Here is a 26,247-nt window from a genome sequence, read left to right as displayed (position 1 = left end):
TAAAAAAATATATAGCTTATGTTACTGACTTATAATATAGGTGTCAATAGGTGAAAGAATTTTTAAAATTGATTAATAGGTATATAAAAAATATTCTTCTTGATTTTATTTTGTTTAGATTAATATTTCCTTTTCTGTTTTTTTTTTTTTTTATAATATATATTTTTTAGTTTAACCCATATACGGATACGAAACTCTTAAAATGTATTATGCAAATTCTCTTGGGGGTTTAGATAACTATTTCCTGCTTTTACTCTATAAATCAAAGAAAGAATAAGAAATCACAAACTCTCATATATTCTGTTTATTGACTCTGAGTGTTATGTAAATCCAAACTCTCAAAGTAATAGATGTAGTATAACATAGTCACGAACAGTCAAAATACACGTAAGTTATATCGCGAGTAAATGGAAATATTAGGTAGTTCGTGAAATGTCTAGGGATAACACGAATTTACTAAAATATTCTCATCCATTAACATCTTAGTGATAAACTTTAAAGATATATCAAATTCTTACAATAATATGTTCAAAGATATTGAACTGAATCTAAAAATAAAAAAAGAAAATCCTTTCTTAGTAATTTATTAGATACAAACACTGTAAAATTAAAAAAAGATTCTTGTACTTCGAAATAATCATTTTATTCAAAATTTTAGTGTTCTACATATGTAGCCGATATAAGATGAAAAATGGAAAAAAGCGACAAGGTGTTGCAATAGCACAAATATAAAAAAAATACTGTTTTCAGTATTGCCATTAAAATAAATATACAAAATACCAAAAACAATAATTTAGTTTATTACTTAATATTTGATAAATTTAAAACAAACATAAATTACAAAATCAATTAACTAAATATAGATGGGGTTGACACTGAGGTGTCATTTTATTATCTCTAGAACTAATATTATCATTTGATTTTTTCGCGAAAATATTGTTCATTTGCGTTAATGTTCATAACCGCTCAACCGACTTTAATGGTTTTTTATTTGTATCTTACTTGAAAGATAGGATAACTTTTATCCAGAATAAAATATCCAGTAGGTGGCGGTAGGAGATAAAATAATAGAATATTTAAAAAAAATATGTTATAAAAAATATTATAATGTTTTTCCGTTCAGATAAAATTTTATAAAAATCGTTGATGTCCCTTACCGTTTTTAGGAATGCTAACAACTTTTATTTGAACATTTCCACGAAAGTAAACACCTAAACAATTCAAGTTAGTATTTTACTATTTTATAAATAACTTCACGAATTTGATTGTATGATAAGGGTTAGCAGTATCATCAATAACATTTAATAAGCAAGTTATATAGTACATTGACACGCAACGGTCGAGTTAAAGGCGACAAGTGTCGTGATATGCAAATCATTTTTGAGTAACAGTTTCAAGAGTTACATTATTATACAATCGCGATATAAAATCATTATTAATATTATTTATTTTAATAAAATGACGAAGATAATTAGTGTGTAGGAATTATAGTTTTGTGATATCATATTCGTAGGTAGGTACTCGTATAGAACTATTTAAATAAATACTTACTAGTTACTGTACTACCTACCTATTTGAATAAAAAAAAAATAGGAAAATTAAATAAAAAAAAATGATTTTGTTTTATGATACTTAGTACGGAATACATGCTGACGTCCTACCTGATGGAAAGTGGTAACTGTCAGAAAAAGCACTATAAACATATTGGACAGTGAGCTCATAGTGCCCCTCAATTCATGCGTTGCCATTTCTCTGAACTATGATGTCATGTCTCTGTACTTTGTAATTTTACTGCCATATTGATCCTTATTGATCGATAGATAATATTTTTTACTAATTTTATATATTTGCTAAGTAAATAAAAAAATATTGCAACCCTTTTTATACGATTAAATAAACAAAATAATAACACTTGACGTCTTTTATACGAGTAGCATTGCACATGGGATTGTTGAATATATAGCGCGATAGTCGTTTCTGATTTTGGCATCTGACCTGTCCCAGTTTCATGATTCTTTTATATAAGATATAGCCCATTTTACTCGCTGATAGGCATGAAACGATTTCTAATGATTTTTATTCGCTATGATATAATTACAAGTTATAAAAAGGTGATTTTTGGTAGTAATGACTTAGTATCGCCCTCACTACTTTTTGCTATTGAAAGTAAAATATGAATTAAGATTTTTACGATAAGAGTGAGCGCATAGAGAATTTAAAGCAGTCTGATAGTCTCTGTTCGCTCACCTCACTACTAACCGAGCGCAGCCGATGACGCACGAATAAATCCGAATGTAATGAACTGCAATTTCACTTTAGAGTTATTTGTAACAGTCTTTATGAAACGTAGCAGAAGTGATATATTATTTGGCCTAGCATACGAAATTTTACTTGTGATTTGTGAAATATTCCAAGCTAACTCGATGATAATGTAGCATTTTATATGTGATTTTTTTAATCGTTTAATTTTTTTTTTTCAGTTTATCCATTACAAAATAAAATTTTACTGTTTATAATATTAGTTAAGATATAGTATAAACTGGTAAAAAGAAATGAAATTAATATAAACTCACTGTATATTACGAAATATATTATGATACATATAATGTAAAATAAACTTAGTCACTATAATGTAACTTTAGCTAGCTCATTATTAGCCGCTTACAGCGCTAAATGTAGCTATATTTCAAAAGTGTCCTGTTCTTATTCGCTTGCTGGCCTATTTATTGCAACTACTATCATAATATTCATTTATCTCATAACAGAGTATTCCTACATAGAATCTAACGACTTCGTATTAAGATCTAAAGTTGTGGAATGTAGTTCAAATACATTTATTGAAACAAGAAATTTTTTTGTTTTTAACTCTATAAAAGTTAAAATATGTAAGTGTACTAACAACAGAATACGAAATAACTGAAATACTATATTTTATTTTTAAAAGAGCATTAAAATAATATTTAAAAATAATCCATTTTAATATATTATTAAATATATGACAAAGCCAAAATTCTTTAACGTTTAACTAACAGTATTTATTATATATCTATAGCCGTGTGATTTTGGCATAGAATGGCCCATCCCTTCTATTTCCGTGGGTGTCGTAATAGACGACTAAGGGAACTTCATAGCTGAAGGATGGACGGCAGCATCCTTCTTAAATTAGCACTAAAGCCTAACTGCGGTTGCCAACCTTGCTTACCTTGCTAAGCGTGACAAGTACTGGCAAAACCCCCCTTTATAGGAATGGACTATGTTCGGCACTAAATAGTTATCGGCCGATATGATGATTGTATACATATTTATAAAATTATATAATTAAAAAGCAAAATTAAACTTGTTGGCATAGCAAATACAATATCTGAACCTGATATTTACAAGTAGATATTTGAAAATTAAATACATACATACTATAAAAACACTGTACGTGGCTGTACTGAATGTTTTTACGATCTCCTGTCGTGACATATGACAATAAAGTAGGTTGTACAAAACAACGTGTTAATGAAATGTAAAATTACTAGGTATCTCCTAACATGTCTACTCAAATTAACTGTATTTTTATGTTAAAAATATACGTTACTTAATATTATTATTATTTTATGTGTTAAAGTTATATGTATCCCATTAAATTAGAAATATTAGCAAACAAAATTCCCGTGTGTGTCGAAAGAGGGGACTAGGGGAGGGCGAGGGATAGGCAGCAGCATTCCTCTTCAATAACTTCAAAGCCTAACTGCGGTTGCTAATCTGTATGCCAAATGTGGCAACTACCGGTAAAATGCCTAGGTAAGGTGAGGCTTATGTTCAGCAGTGGACAGTTAAAAGCTCATGTGATAATGAAGATTAGCAAACAAACTGTTCTGAATACAGCACCATCTAGTTTCGTCCATTAAAACAATTATTTAAATATTAATCTTTTGTATATATGTTGCAGTCAAAACTCTTAATCAGTCAAAAGTACTTTTGACTGAACAGGTTGGTCAAAAGCGGTTTTGTTATTATTTATTATTAGTATCTTTGACTGCTTTGCGGTTAACTTAGGTTAGGTTAGATTGGAGATCCGGGAGTCGGTGCGCTGCGTATTCCCGGCGCACCACTCGAAGAGGTCCCATCAAGGGGACAGCGCTGCCGGTGACGCGGACGACTGCAAATTGCGAGCCCTCGTCATCGGCACACGGCGCTGGGAGGAATACCGAGGTGGTTTTTAATAGGTAAAAATTCCACAGTATCCATCCTCATCTCGCTGGCGGTGGGTCTCTTTCTGAAGATTTTCCCCTCGTTAAAAACAAAAAGGTTAGGTTATATACTTTTAACTGTTATTTTAGTCAAAAGTACTTTTGACTGATTTTACTAGTCAATAGTACTTTTGACTGGTTAGGAGTTTTGACTGCAACATATACAATAAATTACCTGTAATATAATAAAAATTATGTACAATATCGAAATTAAATTTTTCATTTACATAAACGATGATCACATAAAGAAGACATAATTTTAGTTTATTGTTATTAACTTAATTTTAATTAAATATATTAATTTCAATCATTTAAATACTAATATAGAAATATTGAATATAATACATGTGGCATCAAATTAAATATTTGTTCATATAACAGCAAATTCAGCAGCAGTATTTCCGAACGGATACAACATCGTAACCTTCAATAAAAGAGCATATTCCTTTTTAAAAGGTCGGCAGCACACCTGCAATGCGTCTGGTGTTGTGGGTACTCATAGGCAACGGTAGCTACTTACCATCAGGTATATTATTAGGAAAAAATAGATAAAGTCAATTTATACGCAGGAATTGAATGAAAATCAAAATCGTTAGTGGTTCGTAAATAAACTAAATGATCAACAATTTTGAGTTTTCCATGGTAACAGCTGAACGCACCATGTTAGTATGGAAAATTCAATATTTTGTCATTTTTAGATATACGTGTCTTAAAAATGAAAGTTTTTTTTTTATACAACTTAGAATGGCAAACAAGCTGACGGCCCACCTGATGGAAAGTGGACATAACAGAGTATACTGTTTCGCCTATGATACCCCCCATGCGTTGTTATTCCTGAGGACTCAGGTGTTATTCCTCTGTACCCAGTAAATTCACGCCATATCCCACCCTTTAAACCGAAACACAGCCATGAAAACACAACTGCTTCACGGTAGAGACACGAATGGGACAGAGGTACCCAAGCAATCGACTTTTGCACAAAGTCTCCCTCAGTGATAAACTGTAAGAACACACCCTTCAAACGATACTAACGATTTCTATTTCACTTCGTATAATATAAAGTATATTATCCACATTTATCAACACTGTACGAGTATCAAACGCATTACATAAATGGTTTTTCTAGTAAGAAAAGATTGAGGATCTACGCGTTGGCCAGAATACAGATAGAGATCGCTACACGCCCGGACTAACAAAGGCACATTAGTATTAGTGGAAAAGAGCTATCAGTATTTTTTTCTGCGTCGAATAGTATATTTAATAAATTAATCAAAGCTAGTTGCGCTTTAGCCAAGATCTAAAATGGCTAACTACGGACATTGTTTTTTTGTTGATTCTGTTTGTACGAAAGGGAAAGTCAAAGTTTAGTTTACACTTCACACTTTTGGTTTAAGTTTTTTATTGACATAAAACATATCAAAATACACAGATATGGTATCACACAGATTGCCTTTTTCATCTTGTTTTGTTTTCATTTTTACTTTCCTGTAAAATTTACTGAATGGCGCTTAGTACATTTTGCCTCTCCAGCGCTGATATAATATACTTTTTATTACGGCAAAAATATCTTGTTCCCATGGAAGGTAATAAAAAAGGGAAAGTAATATATTTTGCAAATTTGACAGAATAATTCTTAGTAATGTAATCTCATGGTATAGTACACAATCCCACGGTATAATTTATAATCCGTTGGTATAATTACAATCGAAATTCACACAGATGATGTCGCAGAAAAATTTATAAAATTTTAAAAAACTGTATACATATGCTCTATGGAATAGAATAATTTTATCGACAAAATAAAAGTATAAAGAAAGAGATAAAAGATGATATTCAAATTAAATACCTTTGACATTTTAAGATTACGAACATCACCGATACATCGGCGAAGAGTAGATTTGAAGGATGCATGAAAGAATAGTGTGGATACAATAACGACAGAAAATATATAATTTAAATAAGTACTAATATATATCATATTATTTTTGCATCATATTTGCTTTATATACAAACCCTAAAGATACGTTCTCCTTTCGGATTCAAGGTTGAGTGAAAGAAATCCCTGTAAGAGATAAGTTCACCTGTGTTCAATTTTGTTATAACTTAATATCTATTTTAAAAAATTTATATACAAAAGCATAAATAAATAATGTAAAAAAAGGTTAAATAACTAATTCTAAATAATAGTACTAGTTCTTTTATTTTTAGTTTTGGAATGGCGAATGGTCCCGTTATACAATGGGCTATCTTTTCCTTTTTTACCGGTAATGGAACTAAATAGTCGGAGTATGGGCAGCGGCGTCCCTCTTAAAACATCACCAAAGCCTAACTGCAATTGCCAACACACTTGCCAAGTGAGACAACTATTGGCAAAACTCCCCAATAGAGGGAGGCTTATGTACATGGACAGTAAACGGCTGATAAGATAAAGGTAAAACAAATGTAAATGGTATGAAATCGTAAGATGTTACGAATATGAATAACTTTCCATCTTACACCAGACTCATTACACCGTAATGTTCGTAATATTTTGTTTATTCCTAAAAACCGTTTAACAATATTTATATCTACATGTAGTTTGCACAAAATTATGCAAATAGAGAAGAAAAAAGTATTATGGTGGTATAACTGCCTTGACTGTTATCAAAAAGGATAGTGAATATTCAACACATTTTAAATATTCATTTGTAATTAATATTTTTCCAACAAATTAAAATAAAATATTAAACCAATATATTACTAAATAAGCCAATCCATTTATCCATTTATATCAATCCATAACGAATCCTCAAAATTATACTAAATATTAAATAATCATCTGTTAATAAATTGAAAAATTATAATTAATTGAGCTTTTAGCTTTATATTATTGAAATAAAAATTTCATGATTTAATATATATTAAATTTGATATGGAAAAGTGAAGTTTGGTGTATGTAACTTATACAACTAAACTTTAACTTTAAAAAAGCAATTGATATAGACTAAGACAAACTACTTATTTTAATGATCTAGTAGCGTAGTGGCAAGCACATTTCTTTACGTAAATGAGGTACCGAGTTTGATTCTCGGTCGAGCCAATTTAGGAAACGAATTGCTTCAGCTACGTGTGTTCTAGGTACGCTCCCAGATATTTGTTACCTGCTTTCTAAAAATACAGGGTATTCTAGCTTGAGTTTCAGGCGATTGGTGTAACTGTATGCCACTTATTGTTTTTACTTATTATTTAAAAGTGTAAATTTTTACTCGGTATATATATATATTTTAAAAGGATAGTAAAATACCTAATAAAGTTAGTGTTGTCGATGTAGGAAGTGATCAGTTCCTACCAAAATGTAACATATGCATGCTATTCTGTAAATAGGATTTAGAAACTTTATTTTACATAAGATCATCGATACCCGTCCTATTTAAAGCAAACAAATTTATCATTATTAAAATAATAGCATTCCTCTCGTCACATCCATAGAAAACTAACGCTATTACATATAACTTATCACGGCAATGCACTTACGATCTCACTGTCACTGACATTCGTGCTATCTTTATCCAATTTGTTACCCTTATCAAGAATTAAATGCATTTTAGGCTCTCCGTTGGCCAGTTTTTATTTTTTATTAATTACGAGACAGAAAGCACCGACAACAACGCAAGTGGACAGGTGATAGCGTTTTATGATGCCCATTTATCGAATATACATTTGTTACCCAATGAATATTGGACGGGCGACGAATAGATCTATGTTCGAATGAATCAGATGGCTCTGATGAACTTTGAGTAATAAATAATTTTATGGCGGATACAAGGCTTTATATTTGAAGATAGAAGAACTCAATTTTTGTGATTTTTAATTCTATAAAGTTATTTATTATTGTAATTAAAAGGTTGGTCCCACCTTTTAATTTATCATTCTTACTGGTACTAATTTATATTTATAAAATCATTTGTCCTGACTAACTATCAGCCTTTAAGCAAAAGTATTAAGTCTAGAAAACTGAGACTGAAAAAAAAGAAGGAGCTTATTTTTTAGCTCTAAAACTTGCGACGCCACGAATTAGCGAGGGGCAATACTACACTGTTAAACAATTATATTTCAGATCAACGTTCATAAAATTATAATCGGACTTCACTTAAGGCAAGTTCGTCCAATTGTTCAATTATTATGTCTAGAAAACTGAGATTTGGATTGATAAATTATTTTATAACGTAAGCGTCTATCAAGAATGTATTTTCAAAAATGTTACTAAAAGGGGAGTTAGGATAAAAGTTAGCATGGCACTATGCGTGCAAATTCGCGAGCAACAGCTAATGTACAAGTAAAAACATAAGATCCATTACAGATTCAAAAAGCCTGGTCACTTAGTCTAGTAAGTCCATCTTACAATTTTAAAAAGTACTCATCCTGGACCCATTAGCGAAAAAAATAAAATTGTTTTTAATTATTTTCATTGCAATATGTGTGGACCAACAATATTTAAAACTATTCCAAACTTCAAATCAACAGCATTAATAATTGCTGAAATATAGCACTGTGACAGACGGACGAACGTAATCGCACACATAAGAGTTCCTTTCTACCTTTTTGGTACGGTACCCTAAAAACTGCGATAAAGATTAATAAAATACACTGTAATACATAACTTTGTATCGGGGATTTTTTGATTGTTTTGCAACGAAGTTATATAACGCAGTGGTACTGACTATAGTAAGGAAAAACAGATATGAACAAACACGAATATTATTTTTCCCGTTTTAATCAAGCCTTATGAACTAAACTGAGAGAACTCGCAACAAACATAAAAATAACCGTCAACGAGATGCCACGTGCGCGCAATGTACTATATAAGAGTGTCTGTATAAGTTGATTTTATAACCTTGGTATCTAGATTTTTTTTTATAAATGGTAATGGAATGGTAACCCTGCGCTAACAGTATACGTTGGCGGAGCTCCAATTAGCCCGTTGTCATGAAAACACCTGAAATTCAGCACGATTGTTTCCGGGAGTGGACCACGTAGAGGTCCATCTGACAAGGAACATTGCTAGCAATGGAATTGGTAGGCCGCATTACTACTAGCTTTTACCCACAAGTTCGTTCGCGTGACCGAGATATTTTTACTGGCACAAGTAACCAAAAGTTCTTCTCCATCCCTTAAAGCACGTGATACCAAATTTTATGGTGATTAGTTGAGGGGCTAAGAGGTAATAAACACACTGTCACATTTAAGTATAATATTATCTTGGAAATAATTTACATTTACATGAACAAATATGTACTACAAGCACCCCAAAAGTATTTTGTTTTTAATTAATATGCCTTAAATTATAAATTTGTATTTTTAATGTTCACCGTGTGGCATAGAATGGGCCACCCCTTCCTTCCCGTGGGTGTCGTAAGAGACGATTAAGGGAATTTAAGGGTCGAGGGTTAGGCAGCAGCGTCCCGCTAAATACATCACCAAAGCCTAATTGCGGTTGTCAACTCGCCTGCTAAGCGTGGCAACTATTAGCAAAACCTCCCTATTAGGGGGAGACCAATGTTCAGCAGTGGACAGATAACGGCTGATATGATAATGGTAAAACAAGTGTAAATGGTATAAAATCGTAAGATGTTACAAATATGTATAACTTTCCATCTTACACCAGACTCATTACACCGTAATGTTCGTAATATTTTTGTTTATTCCTAAAAACCGTTTAACAATATCCATACATGTAGTTTGCACAAAATTATGCAAATACAGAAGAAAAAAGTATTATGGTGGTATGACTGCCTTGACTGTTATCAAAAAAGGATAGTGGATATTCAACACAATTTAAATATTTATTTGATTTTTAATATAGAGAATATTGGACGATATCTTGACCCATTATGAACTGATTTTGAAGTTTTCTTATTATAATAGGTTCATACTAACTAGATCAAATTCATTAATAATAGGCAGCCCTATTGTAAATATACAGTTATATTTATAATATAAAAAAGTAACATCTTTTCTCAACAATCAAGATTAACAATGTCAGAAGAAATACGCATCAAACTTACAAAAATGTAACAATGATCCAAGTTAAATGAAACTAATTTTTATGAATCAAGTAAGTAGGTACTTTTTTATAACTTTATCGTGAATCCTTTATAATATTATTTTAATGACAAAAGTTTCTACTTTGTAATTTTAGAGTTCACGTACCTAATGTTAGTTCTTTTAATTGCTACGTATCAATAAATATGCATAAGAATTAAATTTTTAAAATAATTTAGTTAATAATTTAAGATTGCCTTTTACTAAAAATATATTTCAATTGTGAGAAAAATAATTATTTTTATTTAAAAACTAAACTACTAAACCGATTTTGATAAAAATTTTATGGAACCAATCTTTCCAAGTAAAGAAGTAATTTTTCAAATTAGTTTTAATTGATGGAATTTAAAGTAACAAACCGTCATAGTCGTAGAATACTGACGGATCTGACAAATATTACATATACAGGGTGTCTGGTAATGAATGGATAACCATGAAACGTCTTATAGTTCAACTTATGGCCGTCCTAAAAAAAATACGAAACAAAATATATCATAAGTAGTACCTTTGTTATCTTTAATTTAAAGAAAAGTAAATTTTTTTGTATCTAAGGACACTCTGTATATATCCGTCAGTATTCTACGACTATGACGAAACATAAATAAACAACAATAAAATTGGGAACCTTCTTCTTTTTGAAGTGGATTGAAAACTACTTGTTTCAGCTGACTTTCTCTACGTGATCAGAATAATAATATTTGACGCAGATACCAGTTTTTATGACAGTTACTTGAACTATTAGTAAATGTACTAACCAAACTCATTTTCTAATTTATATAATAATATTTTTATTAGAAATAAACAAAAACTGCACCCGGTATATTTTGTAAACAAAATGGGTAATGCAATATTCATAAAGATAAGCCGATGGAAAATAAACACGCCCACTGTCGTAAACTGTTGTATTTTACAACCCGTATACCATATGATATTAAATTATTCACCCTTGTTATAAAACTGTTAAATTAAATCATAAATATTAAAAGCGACGAAAGAAACAATTGTAACATTTTTTTCTTTAATTTATAGTTATGCCACACCAAATAACTTTTGTATTTCGAGGAAATTATTTTCATAAACAACTATCTTCCATTAATATAATAAAATTGTAACTAGATGATGTCTGTACATGAGAGATATTTAAGAAAAAGTAATATAAGAGCAGTATAGATGCCAAAACAATATTTTATTTTATTTTGTCTATCTACTTGTCACTCTGTACGTTTGCTCTAGCGTCATTCAAAAACTACTGCACAAAATTTGTTTTAACAGTTATATTCCTGAAGGTACATCTAAAAATCTAGTACATATTTCATCTTAATACACAATCTAGAAATAGTATATTTTATTGGTTTTCGTACTTCTGAAAATCACATTTACAAAGTAGTTTCTTCCGCTACTTAACTGGTCATTTATAAAAATAGTAATATATTTTAAATTTCAATAAGTAAACTCTGTTGTGCATATAAAAACAGTGACTTCAATTATAACAGAATACTGTTCTTATTTCAAAACGTATAAAACGCAAACTCAACGCAGTGATGGACGACGAGATGATTCCAAATCAGGTTCCAAATGTTTTTTTAAAACGCGAATTCGTGTCGCAAAATACAAGATTTTGTTCTTCAAAATCTACTTATTTACTTATTATAAATTGCATTAGTTGTAGTATGTTTTCCATTTCTTACACTTCAAATCTTATTCAAATATAAACTAAATAATTAAAATTATCTACATAATATTAAGTAATATTATTGTACATTGAAATGTATTACATTATTTCTATTACGCAGTATTTTAGCTAAAATTTGTAATAAAATAGAGGGCGACAAAATGAAAATAATTTTAATAAACTCTGTCTAGATTCTTGTAAAAAGTTTGAAGATAATCAAACTGTTATTAATATTAGCGTTGATGAAAAATATATGAGAACTATATTATATCGTAATTGAATACAATTTTTACAGTTACATTATGTGGGTATACTTATACATAACTCGTAGATTATAAGAGATCCGCAAGGATCCGCAACCTATGAAAAATAATACGAGCATCAGGTCATATCCTATGATGTTTATGGTACTGATAATGTCTGTAGGTGACAGTTACCATTTTCATCTAGTATACAATTAGCTTGTCACTGTATACTGTATAAAAAATACCTGTACTCTTGAAATACATTTCAATAGATCGATATTGGAATTAAGACGTTTCGGACTCTTGAATTGCAATACTAGCGACCTAGTAGTTCTGTATAGTTCTGATAGTTGTATATTAGTTTGACTTGCCAATACAAACTATTGCAAACCAATCCAAATTATAACTTAATTCCTAACTGTTGTTTCATGACTGCAATATAAAAGTCATTGGCAACAGATTGGTTGATATCGATATTAAATTCAAGCGTAGACCTGCTGATCCTTGCGTCAACAAATTTATCTTCAAGATTCGATTAAAAATTATAGAAAGCTATGTAGCATGATTTAAAAATAACGTAAAAGCTAAAAGGAAATTCAGTTATCCGCAAAAAAAAAAAGTGATGGAAAAAGCCTAGTATTATTTTACAAAAGACCTTATCACGTCAAACCGTGTCACTTACACCGTAATGGATTCCAGTTCGCTAAAAGACAGTTTCCGCGTCACTTAATATTATTTCCGCTGTAATCGATATTTTTTCACTTCAAATCAGAATAGGTGTGTCACTCCGCATCATGTGACATTTGTTTTATAGACACGTCATTTCGTTGTCGGTAAGAAACCTTATAGCAACTGGGGTCAATTCAGAGACATCATTTCTCTAAAACTGTCACTAAAATTGGAATTTTAATTTGATAGCGAAATATTTATTGTAGGGAACAATATGAATATTTTTTTTAACAGATTTAAGTCAAAATTATTATAATTTTAGTTTATGATGTTTAAAGTTCGTTATGTTGTTAGAATTTCCTAAAATTATCAAATTAAAATACTGGGTTAAAAATTAAATTTAAAGAAATTGCACCTCAGAATTGGCCTCAGTTTTTACGAGGTTTGTCCGGAAAGTACGTATAAAAGTTTTTTAAAAATTTTATTTTACAATTATTCAGGTAAATCAATTTTATCCCCTTCAAAGTACTCCCCCTGTGACATAATGCACTTGTGCCAACGCCGTTTCCACTGTGAGAAGGCTCCTTGAAAGTCCTCTGGTTGTAGGTTTCTCAGCTGCCCCGTCGTAGCTTTTTTTATCTCATTTATGTCCCCCAAATGCCGCCCCCAAGTACCAATTTGGTTTTTGGGAACAAGAAGAAGTCACACGGGGCCAAATCCGGCGAATAGGGGGGGTGTTCGGTCACCGTAATGGAATTTTTACTCAAAAACTCACGGAACGATCTTGGCGCAAATTTTTTTCATTTGAAGTTCGTTTCTTAGAATTTCGTGGACCACGGTTTTGCCCAAATTAAGCTCTTCAGCCACCTGTCTGACCGTTAAACGACGGTCCCCATTAACACAAGTTCGAATTCTTTCCACGTTTTCGTCGGAATGTGAAGTGGAAGGACGTCCTGAACGTGGGTCATCTTGAACGCTTTCTCGGCCCTCTCTGAATCTTTTTAGCCACTTGTGGACGGTTGGTTCCTTCACAGCATCATCCCCATAAACTGTTCTGAGATCGGCAAAAATTTCACGGCCATTCTTGCCGAGTTTCGAGAGAAACTTGATTACGACGCGCTGCTCTTCAACGGAAGCGGGCTCCATGCCGACGGGGTTTCGTTAAGAGGTAACTTCACAGATGGCGTGACAAGCCAGTTCGCACCGCACGGCGGTCAGACCAGAACTGAAGCATTGTTAGGGACATAAGGAAGGGGTCCTGCGCTTACCTGGCCTCCCCACTCCTCTTTCTCGCATTCCAGAACACTTTTATACGAACTTTCCGGACAGACCTCGTATACTTATCTAAAACTGTTTGTGATGTTATATTACGTCAAATAGATTATCTCACTTTTTGTGTAGGTTTTCGGGAAATTCAAATGCGTAATTACGAGAAATATGGCACTATTACGAAAAACATTCCTTTTTCCTGAACAATTTAATATCCTGAAGAAAAGGAGCGTTTTTTTAATTAGTTTATGAAACCTGCTATTTGTAGGTGTGTATTTCACTAGATCTCATTTGCACGTTTTGAGTTAGGTATTTTTTTGTTGTTTACTGTTAGGGAGGCAAATGATCAAACGGACTATCTGATGTAAAGCGGCTACCGTCGTCAATAAACACCACTTAAACGTTTGTAGGGACGTTTTTTGATAACCTCATATTATATTGTAAATGGAAGATTGAAGAAGGAAATTCATTTTAGAACCCAAATATACTTACGAGATAGGTACAGAACAGGGTGCATGGATAGTGGCAATATATCATGCACCTAAAAAATATAAGATTTTTGTTATTAATATTTTATATGGAAAATGTATTTCAAGTGTTTAATGTGTTACATATTCTAACTCCAGAAACAAACTAATTTCTGATTTAGTAAAGAAACATGACTACTTTCGGGTATAAAGGGCATGAGTGGTGCTATATTGTTTAGAATATGTTCTATAATTTTCAAATGAGCGGTACTATAGATTGTTGAGTATGTTCGGTGATTCGGTGAAACGCTCCTCTTTCTTACAGCAGTGTATGAAAGAGGCCTATGTCCAGCAGTGGACAGATAACGACTGAAATGATACTATACTATCATAAGGTATGTAGGTATATGGTTATCCAATTGGTATGAACTTCAAAGATTGTTGAATGACTTTATACTTTTATATTACGGCCAGTTGTGTAAAACCAATGACAATTATGGAAATTAATTGAATATTTAAAAAAATTTAACGTAACGTTCCCTTGTCTATGTCAATGGGCGTAACAGTTTTAGCTCATACTAGCCCGTACATACATAATAGACATAAGGTGGAGTCCACATAACCACACCTTTTATTTATTCTAGCATATAAATTATTCAAAAGCGTAACGACATTATGCGATGGGAAGCATGATACAAACTAATTTGAATTAATTCGATGCGTCCCATTTTTTTTGGAAGGAAGCATAAAACTTTTACGTGAAAACCTCGGTGAGACAAGTTTACCCATATATTCGTATGGTATTGTGCAATGATTTATGTCTACAAACATAAAACAGATGCTTCCTTTGCTCTTTGATATCCATTTTTATTTATCACATGTTTGTTTTGCAGTTATTTATATTATAATTTTGATACGTATAATTAATATGTTGTCATTTTATAACATTTTTTATAGCAAATAGCAATAAATAATTGAATGGCCCACCTAATATTAACTATCGCCTATAGACATAAAATTTTATGTTAACCGTCATTGTTGCCATTTTTGACACCTAAGATTATATCTTCATACTTTGCAATCTCACAACTAACTATATACAAACACGAAAAAAACAGCAATATAAAAATTAAAAACAGTTATTTAACGATCCGTATATGAGTGGGATAGAGGTACCCGTACGAACATTTTTTGTACGAACTCTCAAAATAGAGACTTATAGAAAATAAATCAAGGATGTAAAGAATGTAATGTCTGCGTATTTAAATAAAAATAGTATGACATTCAAATAATAATTATAATAACAGTCTCCATTGAACTACATTTGGTAATACGATTATATTTCCACATTCATTATATTATATATTATTTACTTATTATTATTTGAAATTAGTTTACTGGTATTTGCTTGATTTGCTCTATAAGCGACCGGCCGTGAAGATATATGTTATAATTTATGCAGGAATTGAAATTTCATAATTGTCAGAAAGTTATAATAATGCTAATAAATTAGTGCTTACTATTCAATACCTGAAACTAAGGCCTTTTTGTATAAGGCCCTTGAAAAGACCTTTAGAACAAACAGAATAAATATTAATGACCTCAGGGTCGAACCCAGGGATCTGAAATCTTGAATAAGCACTAGTACTATTAGAGTACTTATTTTATTATTTTCACTATTATATAAAAAGTATAAGGTACTTATATATAATTTAATTAATCATCTGAAGTACCCCTGATTATTATTTGAAAGATTAAGCGTCATGGAGTGGGGTTTCATAACGTACTGAAAACTAGAATATTAATGGGCTTAAATATACATATTTAGTACATATATGAGTTAAATATTAAACTGCAAATAATTTTTTAATCGTTTAATTTTGGATATTATTTAAAATTCTATTGTTGTGAATACAGTGGCTCTCTGTTCGTCTTTCACAATTGTGAATCATCAAAAAAAAATAATAATAGAGTGTAGTAAAAGAAAAGCATGTAGATATCAGCATGAGTGGTAATGCTTTAAAGCAAAATTAATTTTACATTTAGCGCTTGATACAATTTTTATCCATGTGTATGTAAGAGTATCTTTTCGTATGCATTTGCACATTTTAATTTTATGTCTAATTTTTTTTTTAATTTACCACATTACTGATGTAAGTGAAAAAAAAAAAATAGATTTGCCGTAATTAGGACTTTTACAGTACTAGACATAATTTTAAACATGTTTAGTGTATGATGTTTGTGCTCGTGGTTAGAAAGATAGATTAGATTGTTTGGTTTAGTGAAAGATACAAAAATGGTCTTGTTTTTATAAAATTCTCACATTTACCAATTCAAATTGGTAAATCCTAAAATTTACTGGTAAAACTTAAGATTTACCCATGTGCGGGCTTTTACAATAACATATGTATATATAACCTAAAAATAAATGAGCATAATAAATTCTTGACAATTTACGGCCATCATGTTAATTTTTATTGCAATAACATTATAAAATACCATGTATAAATATTCATCAACTCATGTAGACTACACGTGTGCCAAAATCCGTATATACACTATGAAATAATATACCTCTCACCATTTATTACTATTTAAAATACCTACTAAGAAAAATAATATATTATAATTGCCAACTTAGTTATATTTTCAGAATCTGCGTGACCGTAATATTTTATATAAATTAACTTAGCGGAGAGATTTTAAAATAAATGAAATATGTAATTATCTATCCAGGAAAACAAATTACTTTTTTTGTATCTTAAATTCATTTCTTACAACATTTATTATAACGTTTTACCCACATAATTTATAAAGCATTCGTGTTTATATACAATAAAAATAACAATTTAAATTACTAGCAGATCATAAATAATTCGTTTTCCCATAGTTAAAGTAACAAAACAATTTTATCGCCTCCGCTAATTTCTATCTCATACGACACAGAAACATTCTAATAAGTATTATAATAAGTGATGATCGATTCCTTTGGATCGTGTCTCATTACGTTCTACTCTGGAACCAAGCTTACACGACATACACCCACCAGCAGTGGTATGCTACTGACAAGATAGAGTATCATCTTTATGTACTTACTTATTAGGTCGAGAATTGACTTCCAGGGTCGGATTATAGCTCTTGGTCTGTAGAAATAATTTATGGTTATTATAACCAAACACCGGCCATAGATACGGTAACAATCATTTGTTTTCCTAGTCCGTGCTGCTTGTTAAACACGATTTTGACATGCACCAATCCGTGGGTGTCTTTCTTTCTAGTGTGTAGGTTTAGAACCACGTGGCTACAATTCTTTTGTTCTCCTCTGCAACTAGTTTTTATGAATGAGATTTGTATGCAAAATTACTTGGGAGGCATGTTTCAATTAGTGATTTACTAGTTAAGTAACTTCTTTGTTCTATTGTCTCTAAAACAAATTACGTACATATTTTTTCGGAAGACATACCTAATGATATTCTGTTGAATCTTATTATTTATCAGAAACTTATTTCAAGGATTCAATTTGATGCGAGTGCCTGCATAAAAAGCTAGTAAGAACGGAATGAGTCACCAGTGATTTGAAATGAAATAAGGTACGATAACAATTTTAATTGGGTAACTTCAACAGCTGTTACCTGAGATCTTATTTCTTTATACTAAGGTTCTGTATGCAATGATTTTTTAAACTAAAACGGAAAGGAAGTTTGTTTCTTTGTTGAGGGTCGGGCGACCTTTTTTCTTAGTGATCGGTATCAGATCCACTCATCGATGGACCGTCGCGACAATACTATCAACCTCCATAGTCCATACACATCGATATGGTAATGTACCGATGCATTCCATACCTTTGTGTACATATGTTGATGAGGTGGGCGAAACTCTATTGATATCCATTCGAACTTATTGTTAATATTATTGAGTGGACCAGTTTTTAAAAGTCAATTTATTCTGGCTCACGATGGGACATCCGATAATGGTTTGGTACTAATAATAATATGTATGATGTAGTTTTTTTTTTTTATTTTATTGCGTCATGAGACGCTGATCCTATTACGTATATTATTCTATATTCGTTCCAAACTTTACCAATCGCTACCTGAAACAATTGTTTATTTTTTATTATTTTCTTATCATAACCCAAATCTGTTCCTAAGACATTCACAGATTTTTGTTCACATGGTACAAAATATTATTTTGCATTATTCGCATATTTACATGGATATGTACCTATTGTAATATATAATTTTAATTATGTTTTATGCAATTCAAAATGGTAAATAATTTTCCGTCACGTCCGGAAAGTGGTAACTTGGTGAACTGCTAAACAGTTTATAATAATTAATATCTATAATTTTATTACTTTATATCGAATTTTTCGAAGAATTTATGGCATTCTATGGGAAGGCTTATGTCCAGCAGTGGACGGATAATGACTAAAATGATAATGATACCGAATATAAAAAATAATAGACGCAAATATTTTTGGATGAATGACTTCTTAGAAAAAATTGTAATTATTGTAAAATAAAAGGTAATAGATATAAATTCAACAGACTGGTTTAATGCACTTACAAGTAAAAACTTTGTAGTTCTATACAAAATTTCTAGGACAATATTCTGATAGTTGTTGAATTTTAATAATTAACTCAAGATTTCAATTCCAAATTTAGACGTTTAGTTGAATAAAAGTACACTATAAATTACTAAATGGTAAGTGGTCCCGGCATAGAGCTGGCCACCCCTTTCTTTCTCGTGGGTCTCGCAAGAGGTAACTAAGGGAACTTAATGATCGAGAAACAGATCGCAGCGTCCCTATTAAAATATCACTAAAACCTGTCTGCTGTTGCCAACCCGCTTGCCAACTACTGGCAAAACTTCTCTTATGGGAAGGCTTATATTTAGCAAGGGACAGTTAACGACCAATATGATGATGATGATGATAAATTACTAAATATCTACTAAGTACTAGATTATGAATTACATTTACATTAATTCACGCAAGCAATCCCACAGTATACGAGTATAGCTAGTAAAGTATACACGATAAATTCTCATCAAATAATTCATTGTTAACTTTATCCGAAACATTTAAACCCCTTAACGGTTAACCAAAATAATCCACTAACAGCCATAAAATTGGTATTTACTCAAATTTAAACTACGTCTTTAATTGATACAAATGGACGTTTCTAGTTAAAGTTAATTGAGGAATACGCAAGGATCAAGTGCATCGGACTCCATAACTCTGGAGTTAATTGTCGTAATGTCAAAGTTAATCAAGCAAACCGAGGAAGTTATGTGGAATTATGAATAAACCACAGAGTAATTATATGCAAAATGTTCTAATTTCTCCTTTATCCGTAAGAGGTGGTTTTCAATTCAGAAGTATCTTATGTTGGAATAATTTTGACAATTATAGTAATCAAATAGATTTTTTTTTCTGTTGATTCTATAACTTCTATTGTATAACTAATTTTGTGATGATTAAAGCAGTTGCTTTTCTTGCGGAGTAAAAATTGTCTATTCGTTTTAAATTCAAATATTTTTGATTTATCTGTCTATCTAAACCATGTAGTCCCGGTATCTATCCTTTCTTTTCCCGTAGGTGTAGTAAGAGGCGACTAAGGAGACTTAATATTAACGAGATAGGCAGCAACGTCTGTCTTAAAACATCGCCAAAACCTAACTACTAAAATAATATTAGATGTATTAACTACAGTTTACATAATGATGATCATTTATTTATAATATCTAAAACTTTTTTCAACAGTGGATTTATTCCACTTCAGTAGATATAAATTCAGGGCTGTGATAATGGATGAACTAATATGATAATTACCTATGTTGTATATATGTACATGTACGTATATACACTACATATTTACATTTATTTATATCACATTATTATACATTTATTTATATCACACTACACATACACCCACGCATACATTTAACCCTCTTTACATTTGGTGACCATGAATTTGTATTATTTAATCATTGCAGTCAATATCTGAACTTTAGCAACATAGATTTTAATTATTTTATATATCAATTAACTTAACTTTATGGACACTCACTATTATATATGGTTTCTTTCATACATGTGCTTATATTACTCGCATACACCCACTCTAACTTGCCTACCTTGCTTTGGAATCAAAATTTTTGTTTGTATAAATAAAATCCGTTATTGGCTGTATTCATAAGAGACTTAGCATGTAAGTTATTTTTTAAGAGCTGTAGATTTTTGTATAAAATAAAATAAAAAAAAAATTATTAGATTTATATTTATTATTTAAGAAAACATCCTATTTAACATTAAATACATACTTAATAAGTATAAATATTTTATAAACATATTATTATTTTGGAATAGCAAATGTAGTTTGCAAGCTATTTGGATTTTTGGAAAAATTGTAGGAAAAAAAACAATAAATATGTAATTTTGAACATAATATTTATATTGTCACACAGTGCCAACTAATAAATAACAAGAGCATGCACTACTGAAGGTCATACTTATATAATATTTATTATTAATATATAATATTTTTAAACAAAAACTTAATCAAAAGAAGAAATTAGTTAAGTATAAGTAATAATATCCAGTCTTTACTGATATGAGTATACCTAGACTCTACGGAACGAAATGAAATGATTTATATAAGCGGATAAATTAAAAAAATAAAATAAGTATAATAAGAAAGAAAAGGCCTTTGATTCCTAGTTCACTCTGCTTATTCGAAGATAGCTAAATATAAAGAATATAATTACCAATCACCTTCATTATCATTATCTTCGTCTATTATCCATAGCTGAGCATAGGCTTCCCCCATAGACTGCCATAATGAACGGTCCTAAACCACCTTCACTCACTGACTTCCTGCAAAGCATTTGAGGTCGTCACTCCATCTAGCGGGGAAGTTGTCATACACTGCGTTTACTCGTACAAAGTCGCAATACAAGAACCTTTTTTCCCCATCGATTGTCGGTTTTTCGAACTATGTTACTAACCAATTACCATAATGTTATATAGATAATATACGAAAAAAAACGGAACCATTGTTGAACTATTCCGAGTACCACATGACCTTTTTAGTAGCAAAATTCACGTATTATTGCAATTATACGATCTTATACATCTATTAGTTAAATATATGTTTATTATTATCCAATAATAGTCCAATAAAACTGTATATGGACATTGGAAGTTAAAGTCATTGTTTTCGATCGTCTAAAACGCTGTAAAAACATTTTAAATTGGCCATCATTTTTAAATGGTGATCAATATTGAATTTTAAACTTTAGGAACCCGCTGTGTAACGTCACATTAGAATAAATTGGTAAAGCTAGATATAGCAGTGAATTGTAGGTATTGCCACATAAAATGTCTTATTAAATCTAAATTAGAAAAGCGTGTAACGGTTTCTTTAAACTGGTGATGCAAGATGTTTTTACCACTTTTTTTTTTGTTCTAGCACAAAAATGTACTCTTACTCTAAGCATTTATAAAATAAGTTTTAGCAGAGTCGTAGAGTACACCTAATATTAAATATAGTGGTGAAATATTACATATTTTAGTGCATATTAACTTTGGTGTTATATGTAAATTTATTAGTTACCATATCTATAAATATTTAAACTTTCAATATGTTTATATACGACCATATTTTTAATTTTAGTTGGATATTATATTGCCGTGTGGTCCCGGCATAGAATGGGCCACCCTTTCCTTTCCCGTGGGTGTCATAAGAGGTGACTAAGGGAATTTATCGGTCGAGAGATGGGAAGTAACGTCCCTCTTATAATATCATCAAAAGCCTGTGGTCGTCAACCGGTCTGCTAATTGTAGCAAACTACATATTTGCAAAATCCCCCTTACGGGGAAGGCCTATGTTAATCAATGAACGGTTGGCGGGTGATATGATGATGATGGTAACTATGTTTTTATGGAGGAGTATATTATATTTATTATTTCTTCTTATATTTTGAAGTATAAAGACAACTATATAAAATGCTATATAACTATATGCAACTGTTTTACAGTCTGGATACATTTTAGTATATTAATGATAATCATTAAACAACCACATTATTAAATCATTATAAATTTAAAATATTTTAAGATTAAAGGAGTTATTCTCCATTTTCGTACAATATGGCAATAGTCATAAAAATATAAACAATTTGTGATTCAATTACGTTTCTTTCCATTTTTTGTATATTTTTATAAGGTTATTATTACATATATATGTATGTACGATAAGAACTTATGTCAACATGAAACTATTTCCTCTACCTTACAGAGACCAATTCATAGTTTTGCTCTCATATTAGTTGTCCTTTTCTGGACATGTTGCTGATTTACTGTTGCCCCCAGTTAGAAACTTTCCTAATAAATAAACCGTATTCTCGCCGATGTCAAACTCCATGCTTCCATGGTTATCTCACATTGGACGCGGCGGACGGTTGCTTTTTGTGTCCGTGCTACATAAATTTGTCCCTTTAACATATTTTGGCCCGTTATGAGTAGGGTCACCCTGCTTTGTAGGTTAAACTCGGCAATTTATCTCTTTTAATCGCAGCATAATGAACTTTGTTCGCGCAGAAAACATAGTTTTACAGATTGTTTGAACATATCATTTGTTGTAATGGCTTTTGATAAACATTGCTTTTTGTATTTATTATTATATGTTTGTTTTTTTCTTGTATTTCATTTATTTTATTATACACATATAAGCTAATCTAAAGATTGAGTTAGGTATCCTGTATAATTGATTAGCAATTGATACTAAAAATTTTTTTTTTTTGGCGCATTAATATTATGTGCATGCTTTCTATAATTTTTCTATAACTTTTAAATCCAATTATTGTTCAATTATACATGAATTATACCATTCATTATTGTACAATGTTATTCCTACTTATTAACATTTTTATAGTCAAGCAATGAAGTCGTGAGTAGTAACATTTTTAGATGAACATCAAAATGGCCATTGCTTGCCAAATGCCAACTGGGCCAAACATTACTCTTGTCAGATGCCCTATTTCCACGCCGTTCAATATTGCATTAAAATCGAGAATTTTATGACATTAATTTGCAATTTCGTTGATATTGCCAATAAACTGCGGATAGATAAGTAAGTAGATTGAAGTTAGGGACATTTTAAAAGATTTTCGATAACTTGGACTTGGACTAATATTTAAAGGTTTTTTAATAAGACGCCCGAAGATAATATTGAATATTAAAATTTTATTTGTAATGCTAATAGTAGTTACTGTCTGCCTTTGGCAATATCTAAATTTCAGACAAGTAATTACATTTATTTTCATATATAAAAATATTACTGTTTTAATAAAAAAAATTAAAAGGTACATTTCTGAATTTATTTCACTGAGAGGTAGCAATATTCTGTGGCTCCACCCGGGTGAGTTAGTACATAAAGTATCATGTGTCTTAAGATAAAACCTATTCGTTTTTTAATTCATTTAAATCCGTTCAGTAGTTTTTGCACGAACAAGTAACAAACATCCATTCTATATCCTTCTATCTTTCCATCGTTACGAACTTTCGTATTTATTACATTAAATGTCATCATTATATCAGCCCTTAATTGTCCACAGCTGAACTCTGGCTCATAAGCCTTCCCCTTTACGGGGGACTTTTTCCAGCAGTTGCCATGCTTAGCAGGCGGGTTGTAAATACTGCTGCCTATCCTTCTAAGTTATCCGTTAAGTTCTCTAAGTCGTCTATTACAACACTCACAGGAAAGGAAGGAGTGGCCTATTCTATGCCGGGATCTATAGGGCGGTTTTCTTAATTTTTATCACATTAATAATTTTTGTTTATTATATTAATAGGACTACCCAAAATATACGTCATTGAATGTATCCTGTTATTTCATTTACGTAAATCACTATATAAATTATCCCATGATCATATAGGAAACTTAATAAAGTTAAGATATAACCTACCTAAGTACTAAATTTTATTCAAATCCATTCAGTAGTTTTTGCATAAACGAGTAATAAACCTTTATTCATCCATCGTTATAAATTTTTGGCATTTATTATATTAATATAATCTATATTCTTTACTATATCGGTAATGTACAATAATGGTTTGACAGTAACTAAAAAACATAAGTCCTCTAGATAATTAGAAAATGAAACTGTCAATAGATACATTATCGCTACTGCACGCATGAGATAAAACGAGATAACAGAATGCAGCGTTTTTCTCATTCACCCGTTTTCGATGATTTATAAAATATTTTCTAAAAAAACAAAATAATGTAGCGTCATCGTTTAAAAATACCTAAAGTAGAAGAGGTCCAAGTTTATCATCTGCAGTTTTATCAGTCGAACACGAAAATAATTCGTAAACAATTCACTGTTTGAGGATCGTGACTATGGCTAGGTGCGTGCGAATCGCCAGCCGTCCGAGATTATCGTAGATCTTTAAAAAGATTTTATGACGTTTAAAAATAAAACATTAACAAGGATGTATTTTGATTTATGAATTGTTTACTGTACAAACAAATTATTATCCTACTTAATATTATAAAATGTGAGTTTAGAAAATGTTTGTATATTGTTACTATCATGACTAAATGACTTAATAATTAAGTATTCACTTTTAGTATTACTTAAGTATTTTTTAATTGAAATTTGGTATATAGTAAGCTTGGCGTGAAGGTAGATATATATGTATTAATAAAAGTGCATGAAGTATAGATCTTATGTGTATGAATGAATAGTGACTTTTTGGCATTCGGTCCTTTCTGCCTGCTTCGCAAGAGACTTGGTATAATGACCTGTCGATGGAAATCTTTCTATTATTATTGTATCTATTTACATAATAATTATGTTCATTATAGACACCCAATTAATTTATATTTATTGAAATTACCAGATAACTGTTTAATTATTAGAATTTTATTTAAGAAAATTATTTTTCTTTATTAAAATATCTAATATATATTCTCACACTTGTAGGAGTAAATCTTCTTTATGAACGTAAGGAAGCTGAAAAACTGCACAAGTTGAGGTGAAGAAACGCTGAATGATGTCAGAATAGGAGTTAGCGAAGTTGGCAAGCGGCTGGCAGCTCGTCAGCAAATTATAGTCTAACTTGAGTATTGCCGTAGAGACACAACTTTGAGGCATAAACCTGAACTTTCCGAGATACCAACTTATGATTTTCATTATATAGCATCCCGCTTGTAGCTTCTAACGCCCTTGCCTTGATTAAAATTAAAAGATTACTCTAAACTTCGTGATTAAAAAACATGGCATAAAAAATCTAATTCATTAGGGAATGTTTCGTATAATAGCTGTAAGAAAGGAAGCAAGACCCTGGTAAAATTGAAAATTATTATTTTTAACTTTTAAAAGGAAAGTTTTTCATTAAAAATGAGATAAGCTGTCTGTTATTAGAACATTTTTAATCTTTTAAGTATATAACGAATTCTAAAAATACGCATTTATAAAAGTATTAATTTGAGCTGCTGTTTAAGATGTTCTTTAATAAGTGAAATTATCTTCAATAAAAAATAATTAGTGTCCATAAAAAAAACACTTATATTTTTATTAATAGCATTCGCGTG

This window comes from Galleria mellonella, unplaced genomic scaffold (assembly GCF_026898425.1).
Source record: "Galleria mellonella isolate WM207_F2 unplaced genomic scaffold, CSIRO_AGI_GalMel_v1 utg57, whole genome shotgun sequence".
Lineage (NCBI taxonomy): Eukaryota > Metazoa > Arthropoda > Insecta > Lepidoptera > Pyralidae > Galleria > Galleria mellonella.
Note: the sequence above shows the minus strand (reverse complement) of the source record.